Source organism: Curcuma longa, chromosome 20, assembly GCF_044706935.1.
Source record: "Curcuma longa cultivar G26 ecotype Majalengka, Jawa Barat chromosome 20, ITB_CL_G26_1.1, whole genome shotgun sequence".
In the NCBI taxonomy this organism is placed as follows: Eukaryota; Viridiplantae; Streptophyta; class Magnoliopsida; order Zingiberales; family Zingiberaceae; genus Curcuma; species Curcuma longa.
The window spans coordinates 6,345,245-6,362,901 of record NC_133880.1 but is presented as its reverse complement, the minus strand read 5'-3'; the positions used below and the strand labels follow the sequence as shown (position 1 = coordinate 6,362,901).

Genomic DNA, 17,657 nt, shown 5'->3' with positions numbered 1-17,657 from the left:
GTTTTTTAGAATTGATGATGTAGAACATAGCCACAATTTTGAGCAACATAATAGTCCTTTCGCTATCTATTTGTCTCTCTTTTGTTCTTTCTTCTTTAACACCCCCCTTTTTTGTCAATTGTTTTTTTTGCTCTCTTTAGTATCCTTGAATTTCCTTCCCTTGACTTAGGAAGCTGTGCTGCAACTCTTGCATTTTTTTCCCTTTCTTAATTAAGACAAGCTGTGGTAATACAAATAAAATAAAACTCACATACCGGAGTAATGCTTTAACCTATCTAATGTTTATTTTCACTGTTGTTTGTTGATCTTGGTAATCAAAGATTCATGATATGCCTATGCCAATCAATTTTCTCTCGGATTCTTAATCATTGACATTTGGAAAGTTGCTCGTAGGCCAAAGGGTTTGCATTTTATTCTTTTTAATCTAAAAGAGAAAGATTGCCATGACTAGCACATATCACGTTAGGCATTATAATACCTAATCATCTTGAAATGGTAAGCACTTTCTGCAGCATTAACTTCCTTGCAAAATGTCATGTATCTATTTAACTATTTAGGCATCCTTTAAAATTGAAAAAGCGATATATAGTTGATGCAGGATGCATGCCCATGAATTGCATTATTATATTTAGGAATATTTGTGCATATTTCATTTATATATACAAATGCTTGCTATTGCCAAAAATTTGTGACTAGTTAGAAACATTTCACTTGTTGCAGTTACAATATACTTCAAAGAAAAAATCAGTCGAATGACTGGCTGCGTAAGCTACCGGAAATGGTCAAGCGCTTGGAGGATGCTATGTTTAGAGACACTGCAACAAAGGTATTATTTCTACTTTACTAAGATAATCATTTTTTAAAAAAATTTTAAGTTATCTCAATATCCAAGCCCATTACATCTTTTCTTAGTAAGTTTATCACATGCCTCTTTTTCACTTTAATGCTAATTTTTTTCTATGCTAATCCTTACAAGCTTTGCAATATCTATTGAACTATGACCAGGATGAGTATTTGACTTTGTATACGGAGTCAGATGAAAATCGATTTTTGTCCATCATCAAAAGTATTTTTAACAGCAAACAGCGTGCACAACATCAAGTTAGACCTTCTTCTACTCCCAATATGATGATTCCAACACCTGGGATGCAACAAGATAGAAGCACACAATCGATAGTATCTGGTTCAATTGAGAACCCAAAAATGAGTGGTCCAAGTGTTGAATGTCCTTCCGCAACAAACATGGGAAATTTGCCACCAACTGGGAATGGTCTGACTGATGTCAATACCCCATTTAATTTGGCTAATGGTAATTCTGTCGGTCTTTCATAGTTTTATTATCTTTTGTTTGCTCCCTTTTGGTCATGTACAGAGATGAGACGTATTCTTCTGTGCAGTTTCCAATGGCCATCAGAGACAAGGTACAAACTTTCCTCTTGGTTCAGTTGTAAGAAATGTAATGCATTCTAACTCCGCTGGCGTACCAAGACAATCTAATCAGATGATTCCAACACCTGGATATATAGATCCACAGTCAGTATCCTTTGCCTCAGGATCATCCAATGCAACTAATCTGTCTAGTGATGAGTCTACAATACCGTTGGAGTTACAACAGAAACGGAATATTGGAAACCCAAGCAACCACTTATTACATAGTTTAGGAGGGCAGATTGATAGCGGTATCAGGCCAAGCACTCTGCAGAAAACTTTACTGCATAGCATGCCAAACGGAGTTGCGAATGGTGGTCTGGATTCAGTTGGGAGCAACATGCAATTTAATAGGTCTACAAATTTAGAGGGGTTACTAAAGACTGGGCCTCCCAATGTTCCTCCTAAGCCTCTGCAACAGCACTTTGATCAGCAAATACACCAACCTAGAATGCCAGGTAATGCTATCAATATGATAATCTGTTATCTGAGTTTCCCACTTTCTAGATATCTTTTGCTTTTTCATGCTGTCTCCATACAAGTAATCAGATTGTACATATCCAGGATCAAATCTTTTATCTGATTTTGTATTTATCTATGGATCAAGCGATGGAATTACTGAACAACATGGTGAATTTTAGACTCTAATTTATGCCTGTGTTGAATGGAAATCAAGGGCCTAGTTTCTTAGTGCAATTAAATCACCTATGAATAGTGGAAAAAGTGTAAAATTTACTGTTAATTTCCTGATATGTAATGTATGGGAAAATGAATTTTAATGTAATTATTATCTTGGAGGTACAATAAGGAGGAGGTGCTATGTACCAACTTGGCAAATGTTATTATGTACCATGTTAAACTGAATCTACTACGTGTATCTTGAGCCAACAGATTGGATATTATTTTAGTTTCATATCCTTATCTAACAAGCTTCATTCTAATTTGCTGCACTTATTTTATTTCTGGAAGTGCGCTCTTATAAATTTGTAATATTGCTGTAATGTTATGCAGTGCCATTGTCTGAGCAAATGTTGTCTAATGGACTTGATGTTTATTCTATGAAAGGAGCTGATGTATCAGGATCTAATATTATTCATGGCCTTGGTTCATCTGCATTATCTGCTCTGAATAACCTCAACAGTGGAAGCTTGCAAATGAGATTGCGAACAAATCCAGGCATGCTTTACCATCAAACAAGTTTAAATCCTCAGTACACACAAATAAGGCCCCACACAATGGATCCTTCACACAAATTGAATGTACATGGATCACAATCGACAAATGAGGTATTGCAATCACACTCACAGGTGCAACAATCTCAGCAACAAGCTAGCCCATCTTATACCCAGTTCTTTCAAAACCAAAATAAGCTGCTATTGCAGCAGCAGCAGCAAGGTCAACAAAACCAAATAACTGTACCATCTGATCTGCGGAGACAGACTTCAGGAATTTCTTTAGATGAGCAAATGTCAGGGCATGGACTTATGAACCATTCTGGGGCACTAGATCCACAAGTTTCCCAGCAGATCCTACCATCAGAATCACAATCTCAGTGTCCTGAAGTCCATCCTAAAGCACAATTTGTCAGCCAACTATCTGGTTCTCAAGAATTTCATGTTCAGATTCTACAGGGTCCTCACAAGTCATTGCACCCAAATGACTTGGCTGAGAACTCTCAAAGGGATATCAACAACCTGTCTAGCGGATCACTAACAAGGGACCAATTTCAACTTCAACCTTCACAAGGGGTACAATTGTTGGATAAACTTTCAATTGAAGAACCTTCAGAATTTCATCAGAAAGTCACTGTGAAGGAAGAAGTTCAGCAACCTCATATCTCCCTTCAGAGATCTAATGTCATTACTGCTACAACTATGCCCCATTTTTCTAGGGGACTTGCTCCTGGCCTGGAGGAATCTATAGGCAAATCAAATTATCTGAAGCAAATTAGGTGGTTGTTGTTTTTGCACCATGCTCGGCGTTGTCCTTCTCCAAAAGGACAATGCCCAGAAGTTTATTGCTTAAGAGTTCAAGAATTAATAACTCACATACGTAGCTGCAATAGTGACTCATGCGAGTATGCCCGCTGTAAGCCTAGTAGAGGGCTTCTTCGACATTTCCATTATTGCCGAGCAGCTGATTGTCCTGTATGCGTGCCAGTTCGTAGCTTTATGGCTTCTTGTAGAAGGCCTGTTCGTGCTTTATCTGATGCTGGTTCAGAGAGTCAAGCCGATGCTGCCAATACTACAAGCAAGGGGAGAGATGCTATTGAAATCACTGGTGATATGGAGTCTAAGACCACAATGATTCAACTTACTGGTGCTTTATCTGATGCTATCTCAGTAAGACAGATGGATGCTGACAATAATAGGATCAAAAGAGATGCAGTGATTGCTGAACTGTCTGACGATAAGCAGGCTAAGTGTAGGAAAATTCAACGTGTATCTCCTCTTGTTACTGACAATGGATCATCTGCAGCATTGCATTCTTCTAAGGATCATTCGCATGGCTTCCAGGAGGCACAGCTTCAGAACTGCAAACAAACTGACGTGGTCATGTCCACTAAATGTGAAATCCCTGATACAAAGACTGAACGATACATTAGCACTGGACACGAAAAATTACCAATTTATGGAAGTAACATTGATCGAAACCAGACCAAAATGATTGATATGAAATCTAATACTTCCAATCATGTTAAGTGTAATATTAAGCAAGAAACCTTGATGGTTGAAGAGGAGATTGATCAGGCAAAAAATCATATCAAGCAGGAAAGTTTTGACAAGCCCACTGATCAAGCAACTGCAAGTAAATCAGGGAAGCCTAAGATAAAAGGTGTCTCCTTAACTGAGCTTTTCACTCCAGAACAAATCAGGGACCATATTCATAGTCTCAGGCGATGGGATGGCCAGGTTAGCTGTTGGACTATCAAAATCTGTTGCTATCATTATAAAGTTTGAGCTGTGGTTTGAGTTGTTTCCTTAACATTATGATAGTCAAACGAACTATGTTTCTTTCGACTTCCAGAAACTATAATCTTGCTGTTTTCTCTGTCATGTATTATTTGACATGTTTTAGTTAGCAAAATATCATGTTTGTTTGGGTTTAGCTACACCAACATTTATTTGAGATTAGTTGATTTCTAGAAGGAAAGCAAAAAAAGCAAAACAAATGTGTACAAATTCGTAAAATACTCTCTGGTTATCTTGTGCTTGTTTTTCTGCACTTTTAGAATTTCTTTCAGAGAAGAATCAGTACTTTATGTGATGTATTTTCTCATGGTCATTGTTGGATAGTCACATTGCTCTTGTGTTATAGAAATCACCTTGTCAAAATAAGCACTAGGGTTGTCTTTCCATTTCACATTTCTAATTCTCCTTGCTGGTACCATATTGCATGGAAGCATTTTTAGCTGCTAAATTTCTTGGATTCCTTACCTACTATATTCTTACTTTGTGATAGATATTGTCATAGCATTGGAGCCATAAGAAACATTTGTACTGTATTTTCTTTTTTTGCAATTTTCTCTCATATCTCAAAATTGGTTGTTGCAGAGTAAAGCTAAAGCTGAAAAGAACCAGGCAATGGAACACACAATGAATGAGAACTCATGTCAACTTTGTGCAGTGGAAAAGCTTACATTTGATCCCCCTCCAATATACTGTTCAACATGCGGTGCAAGGATAAAGCGAAATGCTATGTACTACACAGTTGGAAGTGGTGAAACCCGTCACTACTTTTGCATCCCATGCTATAATGAGACTCGTGGTGATACTATAGCAGTTGAAGGTTCTACATTTCTTAAGGCAAAGCTTGAAAAGAAGAAAAATGATGAGGAAACAGAAGAATGGGTAATAAATCTTGTGATCGATCTTGGCTTTTTATATTTTCTTTCAAAATATCTTTTTTAGGATTATGCTTGGCTTGGTTAATGGTTCTGAATGGTTCATGATTCTTATCTCTTGATGTTTCATGCAGTGGGTACAATGTGATAAATGTGAAGCTTGGCAACATCAAATATGTGCTCTCTTTAATGGCCGAAGAAATGAGAGAGGCCAGGCTGAATATACTTGCCCAAATTGTAATGTAAAGGAGATAGAAAATGGTGAACGCAAGCCTTTACCCCAGAGTGCTGTTCTTGGTGCAAAAGATCTTCCAACAACAATCCTGAGTGATCACATAGAACAACGACTCTTCAAGAGGCTCAAGCAAGAAAGAATGGATAGAGCTAGACTACTTGGCAAAAACACAGAGGAGGTTATTCTGATGACTAATTCCTTATTTTTATCTTCTTTATTTGTTTACTAAATTTCTTTTGATACTTAGAATGTATGCTTCTGGGTCTTATGCATGGCATTTACAACTCGTAATACAGTTTATATATATATATATATATATATATATATATATATATATATATATATATATAAGTTACATAGTGAGGTTCATGTGGTTTTTGGTATACATTTCTTTAGATTCCATTCATTAAACTGATTATATTTAGGAAAATGGGTTGCTTATTTTCTTTTGGTTAGTGGCAAGAGAAATGTTTTGCCAAATGGAAGTTGAAAATAAACATTTCAGAAAAAATACTTCTCCAAAAAGAGAATCATTTTCATCCTAGATCCATTATTCATTATTAATAATTTTCAAATTGAAGCTTAAACCTTGTGGTAATTTGATTTTTTTTTATTTCACTTGGTGCAATCAATTCAACCCTGCCAAAGCCGGTCCTAAGCTCGATTGAAAAGAGTGAGGGTTGCACGTTAGGTTGTCAGTCAGCGTGGACTTACAGACAAATATTTAATAAATGAATCCATCAAACTATTGTGCTAATGCTAGGATGTTCCTCGTAAGGAACGCGTTACAAGGTCCAACTGTAATGTTTTGGTAAGGATCGTTACATCTCCATGAGAACTTGAATGTAGTGTTAAATATACAAGAGTTGTTACACCATAGGTTGAGTAAGAACAAACATTATAAAAAATCTAATTGTCTAAGATTTAGAATATGGAATCTAGGAGCACTCACTGGTAAAATAATGAAAGTACTAGCTACGATGATTAAGAGAAGAATTAATATTTTGTGTGTACAATAGATAAAATGAATAGAAGAGAAGGAAAAATGATAGAGAATTCGGATTTTAAGTGATGGTATACAGAAAGAAGTAAAACAAGAAATGTAGTAGGTATTATTGTCGATAATTCGCCAAAGGATGAAATAGTAGAAGTAGTTAGAAAGGGCATAGGATTATATCTGTTAAGATAGTGGTGGTGAAAGAAACTATCAATGTAATTGACATATATGCACCTCAAGTAGAATTAGATAAACACATCAAATCTATATTTTGGGATGACCTAGATGAGGTATCACAAAATATCCCGCCAATTGAAATGATTTTAATAGGAGATTTAAATGGACATATAGAAGTAAAAAATAAGGAATATAATAGAGTGCATGAGAGTTATGAGTTTGGAACAAGAAATGAAGAAAGGAAAACTATATTGGATTTTGCAATAGCATATGATCTTATACTAGCTAACATATTTTTTAAGAAAAGAGAAGAATACAATCACATTCAAAAATGGAAATAATAAATTGCAAATTGACTTTTTTATAGTTAGGAAGAAAGATAGGAAGATTTGTAAAGATTGTAAGGTCATCCCTGGAGAAAACTTAACCATCCAGTATAAGTTAGTAGTGTTACATATACATCTCAAACATAATATCAATAGAAAGAAAATATATACGACTCCTTGAATTAAGTGGTGGAAGTTAAAGAATAAAAAATAAACATATTTAAGGAGAGGATAGAAGTATAGGTATTAGGAGAAATATATGTCGATTTGAATACAACATGAGATAAGATGATATCAAAGTTGAAAATAGTAGCTCAGAGTGTACTTGATGAGTCAAAGGGACATGGACCACCAACTATAGAATCTTGGTGGTGGAATGAAAAAGTACAAGAGAAAGTGAAGAAAAATGAAGAGCCTATTAGATATTATACACTTGTAAGAACGAGAAAAATTAAAAAAATATATAGTAGACAAGAAAGAGGCCAAGAAAGCTATGAATGAAATTAAGAATAAATTTTTTGAATATTTATATCGAAAATTGGATACAAAAGAAGGGGAAAGAAACATTTACAGAATAACTAAAGTGAGAGAGAGGAAGACAAGATATCTTATTCAAATAAGATGTATTAAAGATGAATGCAATGAGGTACTAGTAAATGATAAGAAAATAAAAGAGTGATGGAAGAGATATTTTTTATCAACTTTTTAATGAAGATTTATGTGATTAACTTATCTTAGGTAATTTAAGTAGGTCAAATGAGTATTGAAATTTAAATTTTTATCGTAGAATTCAAATTTCAAAAGTATAACAAGTTTTAAATGGGATGTAAAATGGAAAAATAATTGGACCAGATGATGTTTTAATAGAGGTATGGAATTACCTAGAGAAATAAGGTATTGAATGACTTACAAAGTTATTCAACCTAATATTAAAAATTAAAAAAAAATACTCGATCAGTGGAGGGTAAGAACTCTAATTTCCTTATATAAGAATTAGAGAGTAAGTATTCTAATTCCTTTATATAAAGGAGGTATTACACTAATGAGCCATACCATGAAATTTTAATAAAGAATGATAGAAAAAAGACTAAAAAAGGAGACTACGGTGATCGAAAATCAATTTGGATTTTTGTTGGAAGGTCGATAATAGAAACTATACATTTTCTTAGACAACTAATTGAAAAGTATTGGGAACAAAAGCAAGACTTACATATGATATTTGTCGACCTAGAAAAAGCTTATGATAGAGTCTCAAGGGAAATTATATAGAGAATTCTTTAAAAAAATGATAATCCCAGTTAGTCGCATTGACTCAATCCCTGGGGGTGACCGGCCCGGACCCATGGAAGTTTCCCACCGGCCACCAGGGTAAATCGGGAAGCGCACGCAGCGGCCAACCCAGATGCCCAACATCCTTTGATTGCGATTTCCATTTGGAGGAAAATTCCTACAAATACATCGTAGTTGGGGATCGAACCGTAGGTGCCTGGGTGACAACCTGGATGTCCTACCGCGGCACCATGGCCCCGGAGACTTATATAGAGAATTCTAGAAAAGAGAAGTGTTAGCATAATATATATTGAATTAATTAAGAATATGTATGAGAATGTAATGATAAGAGTGAATACTTCAGGCGAATTAATAGAAGCGTTCCCTATAAAGATAGGTGCTCATGCTTGGGATCGTCACCGGATGAATCACCGGACACCTAGCTTCAATGTTGACAGTGTCACGCGAAGCCCACAAGCAGTCGGAAGAAAGCGGCAAGCTTGCACAGCTCCAAGGAGGGATAGAGGGTCAGGATGGAGACCAGGGGTTGTCCTGGCTCAGCCACTCCGATGTCTAAGTCAGTCTGTCGGTCAGAGATGAAGAAGAAAATGAAGTGGAATGCTAGGAATGAAGCAAGTTACACGTATGTGTACTTGGGCCCGCGGAAAGCTAGTTCCTTTTATATAGAATTAGCAGAGGAGGCATCATATCGACAGTGAGAAAAATATCCCATCATTGTAAGAAAGAGTCCTATCACCCATGCCTAGTGTTGTAGAAGGCCATGCTGCATTAATAACGAGTTAGGTTAGCTACTATTCCAAGAGCTCTACTATCCCACTTGTCATTCAGGCGGGAAGAGTGTGGGACGTTAGGTTGATGGAGTGGAGTTACTTGAGCAGGAGTGTGGCATCGGCTAAGTCGAGCCGATCGGTGAGTTGACCTCCGTTGGGGAGACCGTGGAGTCAGTCGGGCATGGAGCTAGTCGGGCCCCCATTTCCTCATCTGATGTGTTACTTCCACCTAGACCAAACCTTGACTTTCTTGACCAGGGTATATCAATACGTAATAATAGGTTACATCAAGGATCAACTTTAAGTCCTTATCTATTAATCATGGATGAATTTACTGGACATATTCAAGATATGATATCATAGTGCATGTTATTTGCAGATGATATTATTTTGATAGATGAGATACGTGAAGAAATAAATGTTAAACTCGAATCTTGACGGGAAACGCTAGAAGTGAAAAGTTTTACACTTAGTAGAGTAAAGACAGAATATATGAAATTTAAATTTAGTAATATTAGATGTAATCAGACAATTGTTAAGATAGGAGATGATGAGTTATCTATAACTGAGAGTATTAAGTATTTAGAATCATTTTTACAAAAGGATGAAAGAATTGAGAAAGATGTCTTATATAAAATACAAGTGGGATGGTTGAAATGGAGGAGAGCGTCAGGTGTTCTATGTGATTATAAAGTACCTTTGAAACTTAAAGAAAAATTTTACAAAACAGTGGTTAGATCTGCTATATTATATGGAGTTGAATGTTGGACTATGACTTGAGCAGATGAATAGAAAATGAGAGTTGCAGAGATGAGGATGTTAAAGTGGATGTGTGGGCATACAAGGATAGACAAGATAAGAAAAGAAAATATTAAAGAGAAAGTTGGGGTTGCACCTATTGAGGGAAATTCAGAGAGACACGTTTAAGATGATACCGATATGTACGTAGATGACCAATAGATGCTACGATTAGAAATGTGAAACTGTGACAAATGTGCACATCAAACGAGGAAGAGAAAGATCAAAAAAGACTTGATTAGTAACAATAAAATAATATATAATTTATTTAAATATAAATGATGATATAGTAGAGGATGGAGCGCATAGAAAGATCCATATAGCCTACCCCACCTAGTGAGATAAAGCTTGGTTGTTGTTATTGTACTTGGTGCAATCAATTCAATTACTCGCTAAAGTTAGTGACAACATCATTATAATCATACAAATAATTTATTGTTACAAGCTAAAATCCAATGAGAATAATAATATACCTCATCAAGTTGTGTGTCCCAATTACACCTTCCATTCTAATCGATTCAGTTCTTCTATATCTATTAACTTTTTGTGCCTATTGACTCCTAATAGCCCTATGTTTTCATCCATAAAATATGATGGGTCATACCACAATCTTATAACTTTTAGCCTTAGGGTCACTTGACGATCACACAAGACCCCAAAAGCTCTTGCCAAGTTTGACTATTCATTCTTGTGCTATATATGATATCATTGTGAATAATAGATCCAAACTATCCAAAGCTCTTATGGTGATTTCATGTGTTTAAATGTGAGTACCCACAAGTTTGGTTGGTCTTGTAATTGCTAATAACCTATAAAATGTTACCCATTGCAGTCCCTTCATAATAGATAGTACTTGATGCAGGATAAGAAATATTCACTGGCATCATTTGTCAATCTCACAGGATTTCTAGCCTCAATCACCGATCTTACAAGATTGAAGAGAAAATATGAATGGGAACTCTGATTTGGTTATTGAATGAATGAATTTTGGGATTCAGTGGTGGATCTAGAAGATTTTTGAAATGGTGGCAAAATAATTCATAAATCTTTTATTGGTATCATATACATGTTGAAATGGATATGCAACTTATTATTTTAATTGATTTATCATCTGTATATTGTATTTAAAAAAATATGGTGGGGTCAATTGACACCATATCTCATTGTTTGGCTCCTCCTCTGATGGGATGGTCTTTGTATGGACCGTCCTACAATATACCATAACTTGTTCTTACTTAAAGTCAAGACTAACTAACTAGGCTAGATGTACTAGAAATAGTAAAATAGTATTTTAGGCCAAAATAAAAATAATTGGCCCTATAATTAGTTGTTCTTATTAAAAGCATCCAAACGAGGATAGGTGTACCGGAAACAGTAAAATTTAAACAAAATAGAATTGTATTTTAGGTCAAAGTAAAATAAAAATATTAAACTTTCAACCATTTTAATTTTATCGGACTGCTTTATTATTTTAAAGTATTTTTATTTGCATCAACAATTTTAACATTTTAATCTTTACTCCATTATACCTGCAGAAAGAGGGTATAAGTAACTTCCTGTACATTTTGTGTTTTTGCTCACATGAAGTAATGATCATGCCATAATCTTATGGAATTATTACTAGATTGATCCTTTGTTAGGATGGTTTATGCTGTTTGACATGATGTTATGCGACTTGGTGCTGACATGTACAAATTGAAAAAGCAACAGAAGAAGATGAAGAAGCAATGCTTATGCCTTTTAATATCGACCTATTTGCTAGTGTATGAAGGCTGAGGAAGGTTTATATGCTTGGCTATAATTTGTTTCCTAAGTTGAATTTGATGCTATGTTTATTAGCATGACTGTGCTGGGAACAATCTGTTTGTATACCATTTAGTAAGTGTAATCACAACATTCTCTAAATTTGTTTACCTTTTTTAGTTAATTCTCTTTTTTCAACAATTCCTATTTTTAATTCTTTACCTGAAAAAAATACAAATATGTGGCAAATTTTAGGTCCCAGGTGCAGAAGGACTTGTAGTTAGAGTTGTATCATCAGTTGACAAAAAACTGGAAGTGAAGCAACGGTTTTTAGAGATATTTCAAGAGGAAAATTACCCAAAGGAATTTCCTTATAAATCCAAGGTAAAAGTTGTAAAATAATAGTGTCAGATAATTTTAAAGCTATGCATTGATTAAAAGTTCAATATTTCAAATGAACTTTACATCTATTGTCAGCATAAGTTCAAATGTCATGACAACTTGTAGAGTTGTACTCACATAGATTTTGTACAGGCTTTACTGTTGTTCCAGAAGATTGAAGGAGTAGAAGTTTGCCTCTTTGCCATGTATGTTCAAGAGTTTGGTTCTGAATGTTCCTTCCCCAACCAGCGGCGAGTATATCTTTCATATCTGGACTCAGTGAAATATTTCAGACCTGATACGATATCAGTGACAGGAGAAGCTTTGCGCACTGTTGCTTATCATGAAATTTTGGTATTATATTCTGTAGTTGTTTTAATGATTTTCCTACAACTTTTTCTTAGAATTAAATGTATTTGATTATGCAATTATTGAAACCTCTCCTCTTCTTGCATCAGATAGGATATCTTGAGTATTGTAAGAAACGTGGTTTTACCAGTTGCTATATTTGGGCTTGTCCTCCTCTTAAGGGTGAAGACTATATCCTTTATTGCCACCCTGAGATTCAGAAGACTCCTAAATCTGACAAACTGCGTGAATGGTATAGTTTAAAGCTTTGTAATAAAATTTTATGTTTCCAATATTGTATTGTTTGACATAATCTTAATGCATCATTCCCTATGTCTTATTAGGTATCTGGCAATGCTTCGGAAAGCTACAAAGGAGAATGTGGTTGTTGATGTCACTAATTTATACGATCATTTCTTTGTAAATACTGGGGAGTGCAAGGCTAAGGTTACAGCAGCTCGTCTGCCTTATTTTGATGGAGACTACTGGCCTGGTGCAGCAGAGGATATGATCAATCAACTTTGTCTAGAAGATGATAGTAGGAAGCAACAAAAGAAAGGGAAAACTAAAAGTACGATATCAAAAAGGGCTTTGAAAGCTGCTGGCCACATTGACCTTTCCGGCAATGCTTCCAAGGATGCTTTGTTGATGCAAAAGGTAACCTATTATGCTTCTCTTAGTTGCTAGTTGCCTATCATTTTAGGTAGTGGTACTTGTTTCTTCGATGCATACTTTTTAGGTAATGGTACTTGTTTCTTCAAAGCATACTTTTTAGGTAGTGGTACTTGTTTCTTCAATGCATACTTTTAGATAATGGTACTAGTTTCTTCAAAGCATACTTTTTAGGTAGTGGTACTTGTTTCTTCAAAGCATACTTTCTAAAGGTCATATATGATTAAACATCAAGGAAATTTGCATGGTCCAGTTGCAAAGTAGGTAAGTTACTAATCTTGTCCTGACTGTTGAATCTCATTGAATCTCTTAATGGTGACATGCCAATATAGCCAAAAATGTTCAGAGATTAAAGCACCCACTTTCCAGCAGCAATACTAACCTACATGACTATAATTCAAATACATTAGTCAAGGTGAGAATACCTGTTTCTTCAGGTATATTGATGTAAAAAGTAATACGAATTTTATCTTTTATATTAGTTGGTTTGTCTGAGAGTCACATTGACTTTAAGTTGTCCAGTATACCTTTAAAGCACTTAGTAACTTTATATTTGTTAATTTGGCTGGAGAGGTCTACATGTATGTCAAATGCTTCAACAAGAATTTTAGTAGAGTATGTCTGGAAAAAGCAATAATGTATCTGTTTCCTTGTTAAATATGGAGTTCTTATTTATTTTTTCCTTGTATGTTCACCTTTTGTTTCAGTATGTTTGCCTTTTCTTTCATTGCTTTTTTCTGCTGTCCAGATTTTTTCTTGTGTTTAGTCTCAATATCTCCATAATGCTTATTGAATTTTGATATTTATTATGATGCTGATTTGCAATAGATCAATGTCTGGTATAATTAAGTGGCAAAATTTTACTGCAGCAAATTGACTTCCATTTCGCTCAATTTGAGATGTATTTATCAGATACATGCCATATACCCATGTCAATACTTTATACCTTCTTCACACCCTAGATTAATTATTAGAATGTGGTGGGACTTTGTTTTTTAACTTTCCATCTCTGTCACAGATAACTTGCATTTCTTTTGAAAAACTAAATATTGTTGTTGATATCCTATTTATTCCTTCTCTTTCTCACCCAGCTTGGTGAAACCATATATCCCATGAAGGAAGACTTTATCATGGTTCATTTGCAGCATGCTTGTACACATTGCTGTGCACTAATGGTATCTGGGACACGCTGGGTATGCAATCAATGTAAAAAATTTCAACTATGTGCTAAGTAAGTGCCATCTTTGAAGCATCATATACTTATTTCCTTGGTATATTAATCAAAGATATACCTGACATTTTATTTTTTCTGTAGATGCTTACTTTTCAACCTTTTGTAATGAACTGATATAATTTCGATTTTTGTCAGAGTGACCAATTTAGACCTCATGTACACCTTGGAGTAACCAATTTATATGCTACTGAAAGGCTTGAATCTTCTAAAGGCTTCTGCAGAAGATTGCTACATTTTTATCGCTTGTAATTTTAGTACCAAAAGAGACATCATAGTCCCGAAAGATAACTCCTATGAGTCAAACAATTACTTGAGTTTACATACATAGTAAAACTCGAACTTATATACCTTAAGTCGCTCTTATTAGAAACATAACCAAATTCTTATGAGAGACCTACAAAACTCTTCAAACCATTGTTTTATGAAACTGTATGTGGCTGATGCCATCGTATCAATGTGCCCACATATGCATTCAGCAGTCACGTATTGTTTTAATTTTATTTTGCTATGTTTACCTAGTTAATCTATTAGTTTGACCCAACTTAAATAGATATTTTGAAATAACTAGATGTGAAGAAGATAAGCATTCTATTTTGTTTTCATTTAATCATATCACAAAGAACCCAAAAATAGAGAATTAAAGAGATTCATTGGTTGATGTAATTTGATTATATGATGGATATCTTATAGGAGGATACATTTTGATCATTCTTAACATTAAATTTAGTTCCAAAAGCTTTGAGAGCAAATGAATCTAAACTCGCTTGTGGTTTATAATAGAACTTAGTGAAAGAGAATGTAATGTGATCGTTATAAGTAATTCAATGATGGTAATCCTTCACAACTACAATTATTGTTGGTTATATCTCTCTAAAACACATGACTCATTTGAGGCCTTTTGGGGATTTTTCCTATTGAATGTTAGGCCTTATCCCTTTATTATTCCATATCTTAGGTCAGGTGTAAAATACATATTAATGAATTGTTGAAAAATATTTAAATTTTCTTGATATGGATAGAAAAATCTAAAATGTTTATTTAAATATAATTGCATATACATGCACCTAGGAGGCTGCATACAACGCTTATACTATGGATGTGTCTATCACATGTCACTTGCAAACACTTTTTAATTCTATGCTCCAAAGCAATATAGAAGCTTTAGGTTGCAAATGGAGTCAGATGCTTGAGCAATTATCTTTGGCTTGAAAATTCAAATTTCTCATGATAAATATTTCCAATCTCAAAATAGAGCAGCAGATGCTGTTATGGCAAGGCTGTCTAATTAAGGTAGTTTTTATTCAATCAAGGCTGTCCATTATGGTTTTGGTGAGAGCGTATAAGTCTTTCAAATCAGAATTTATATCTAGTCTATTAGTATTTCAGGCTAATAGCTTGTACATGATTTATCTTGTTAAATTGTCTTCTATATTAGATGTTTCTGTAAATCCTTCAATTGACTATATGATTCGAATTTAGGTGCCATGGACTGGAACAGAGACTTGATGAAAGGGAAAGACATCCAATAACTTCTCGAGACAAGCATGTGCTTCATTCGGTGAGTTGTTCTTGCTGTGTATTTTTACCGCATTTGATATGTTCTTGTGCATGCTGATTTGGTGGTTTTGTTCACTTATGCTTATTCCCGTGGTACTTATATTGCTAACATAATGTTTTCAGATTGAAATAAACAATGTAACGATGGATACAAAGGATGAAGATGAGATCTTGGAGAGTGAGTTTTTCGACACCAGACAATCATTTTTGAGCCTTTGTCAAGGGAACCATTATCAATATGACACTCTTCGCCGAGCAAAGCATTCCTCAATGATGGTTTTGTATCACCTCCATAATCCAACTGCCCCAGCCTTTGTAACGACTTGTAATGTCTGTCAACATGACATCGAAACTGGGCAAGGCTGGCATTGTGAAACTTGTGCAGATTTTGATGTCTGCAATGGATGTTATCAGAAAGAAGGTGGCATTGATCATCCCCACAAGTTAACAAATCCTCCATCGACAGCTGAGCGTGATGCACAAAACAAAGAAGCTCGACAAAACCGTGTTTTACAGGTAATCCTATAAAAAAAAATTTCATTCCCCTTTTTATGTTTCGTTTTGCTATCATTCTCATATATAAACTTGGCATTTTCTTCGAATTTGAGTTGAATAAGATGAGATCTTGCTTTGCTTTCTGTCGACAAATAACATGCATCAAATTGTTTGCTTTACTGATCTCATTTGCTTCTTTTATCTATTGCAGCTCAGGAAAATGTTAGATCTCTTGGTCCATGCCTCCCAGTGTCGGTTCCCCCAGTGCCAATATCCTAACTGCCATAAAGTTAAGAGCCTCTTCCGCCATGGAATACAGTGCAAAACACGCGCTTCAGGAGGTTGCCGCGTATGTAAAAGGATGTGGTATGTCCTCCAACTCCATTCCCGAGCATGTAACAAATCCGAGTGCAGCGTGCCGCGCTGCAGGTACCAAACATTTCTGCCTCTTTTACCGCCTTCAAACACTCTCTTTGCCGTTACTGCCTGGATTAACTAGTGTCCTTTCTTTTCCAAACATTTCCAGAGATCTGAGAGAGCACTTGAGAAGACTACAGCAACAGTCTGAATCGAGACGAAGGGCTGCTGTCATGGAAATGATGAGACAGCGAGCTGCGGAAGTTTCCCGAAACTCCAGTTAACTAACTAACTGTAAATAACCACCATTTTCGCGTAGGAAGAAGAAGAACAAGGGAACCAATCTTTTCCGCACCTCAAGTCCACGATGGGTTCAAAGAAGCCGCCGATTGGATGTCGCCCTCACCCTCACATCAACTAATTTATTCTTCAACCTAAATCCATCAGGAAGGGGAACACTTTGATTTCTCCTTCATAACCCCATTCCTTTGGTTGTAGGTGTAAGATAGGGGTCCCTAATTCATCCATTCTTATTCATTTTTCTTTTCTTCCCTTTATTTTACATCTTTCAGGCTAAGGGGTTTTGGGAGGTGAAAGGGGTGAACAACCCTAGCATTTTTTTTTTGCCCACATCTCCTCTAGTTCTTGTTTCACTTGAATATGATAAAAGATAAAAATAGAAAATAAAAATAAAAATTCATTTCTCCTATTTGTACATTTTCTTTGGCTTGGCTTTCTGTGGGTGGGTTGATTGATTGATTGACAGTTGGATATATGTTCATTGGTTTGTTTGTTGTTTAATTGTTTAGGATTAGAGATGAATCGGATTCGGGCATCTAGATTATGCTTGATGATGAAAGCGAGTCCTTGTGGGTTTTGTATGGTTTGATAGAAATAGAATGACAATCGATACTCGATAATCTATCCAACTTGGGTTTAGGCCTTTAGGATTTGTATTATGTGTTATTTGCAAATGCTATCATCAAGAAGCCAGCCCTTGTAAAT

General features: G+C 35.3%; 1 pseudogene; it reads left to right on the top strand.

Annotated features, from left to right (window-relative positions):
• Positions 1-17,551, top strand: part of LOC141812959 (putative histone acetyltransferase HAC-like 1) — a 25,172-nt pseudogene extending 7,621 nt beyond the window's left edge.
• Positions 17,552-17,657: the final 106 nt, after the last annotated feature.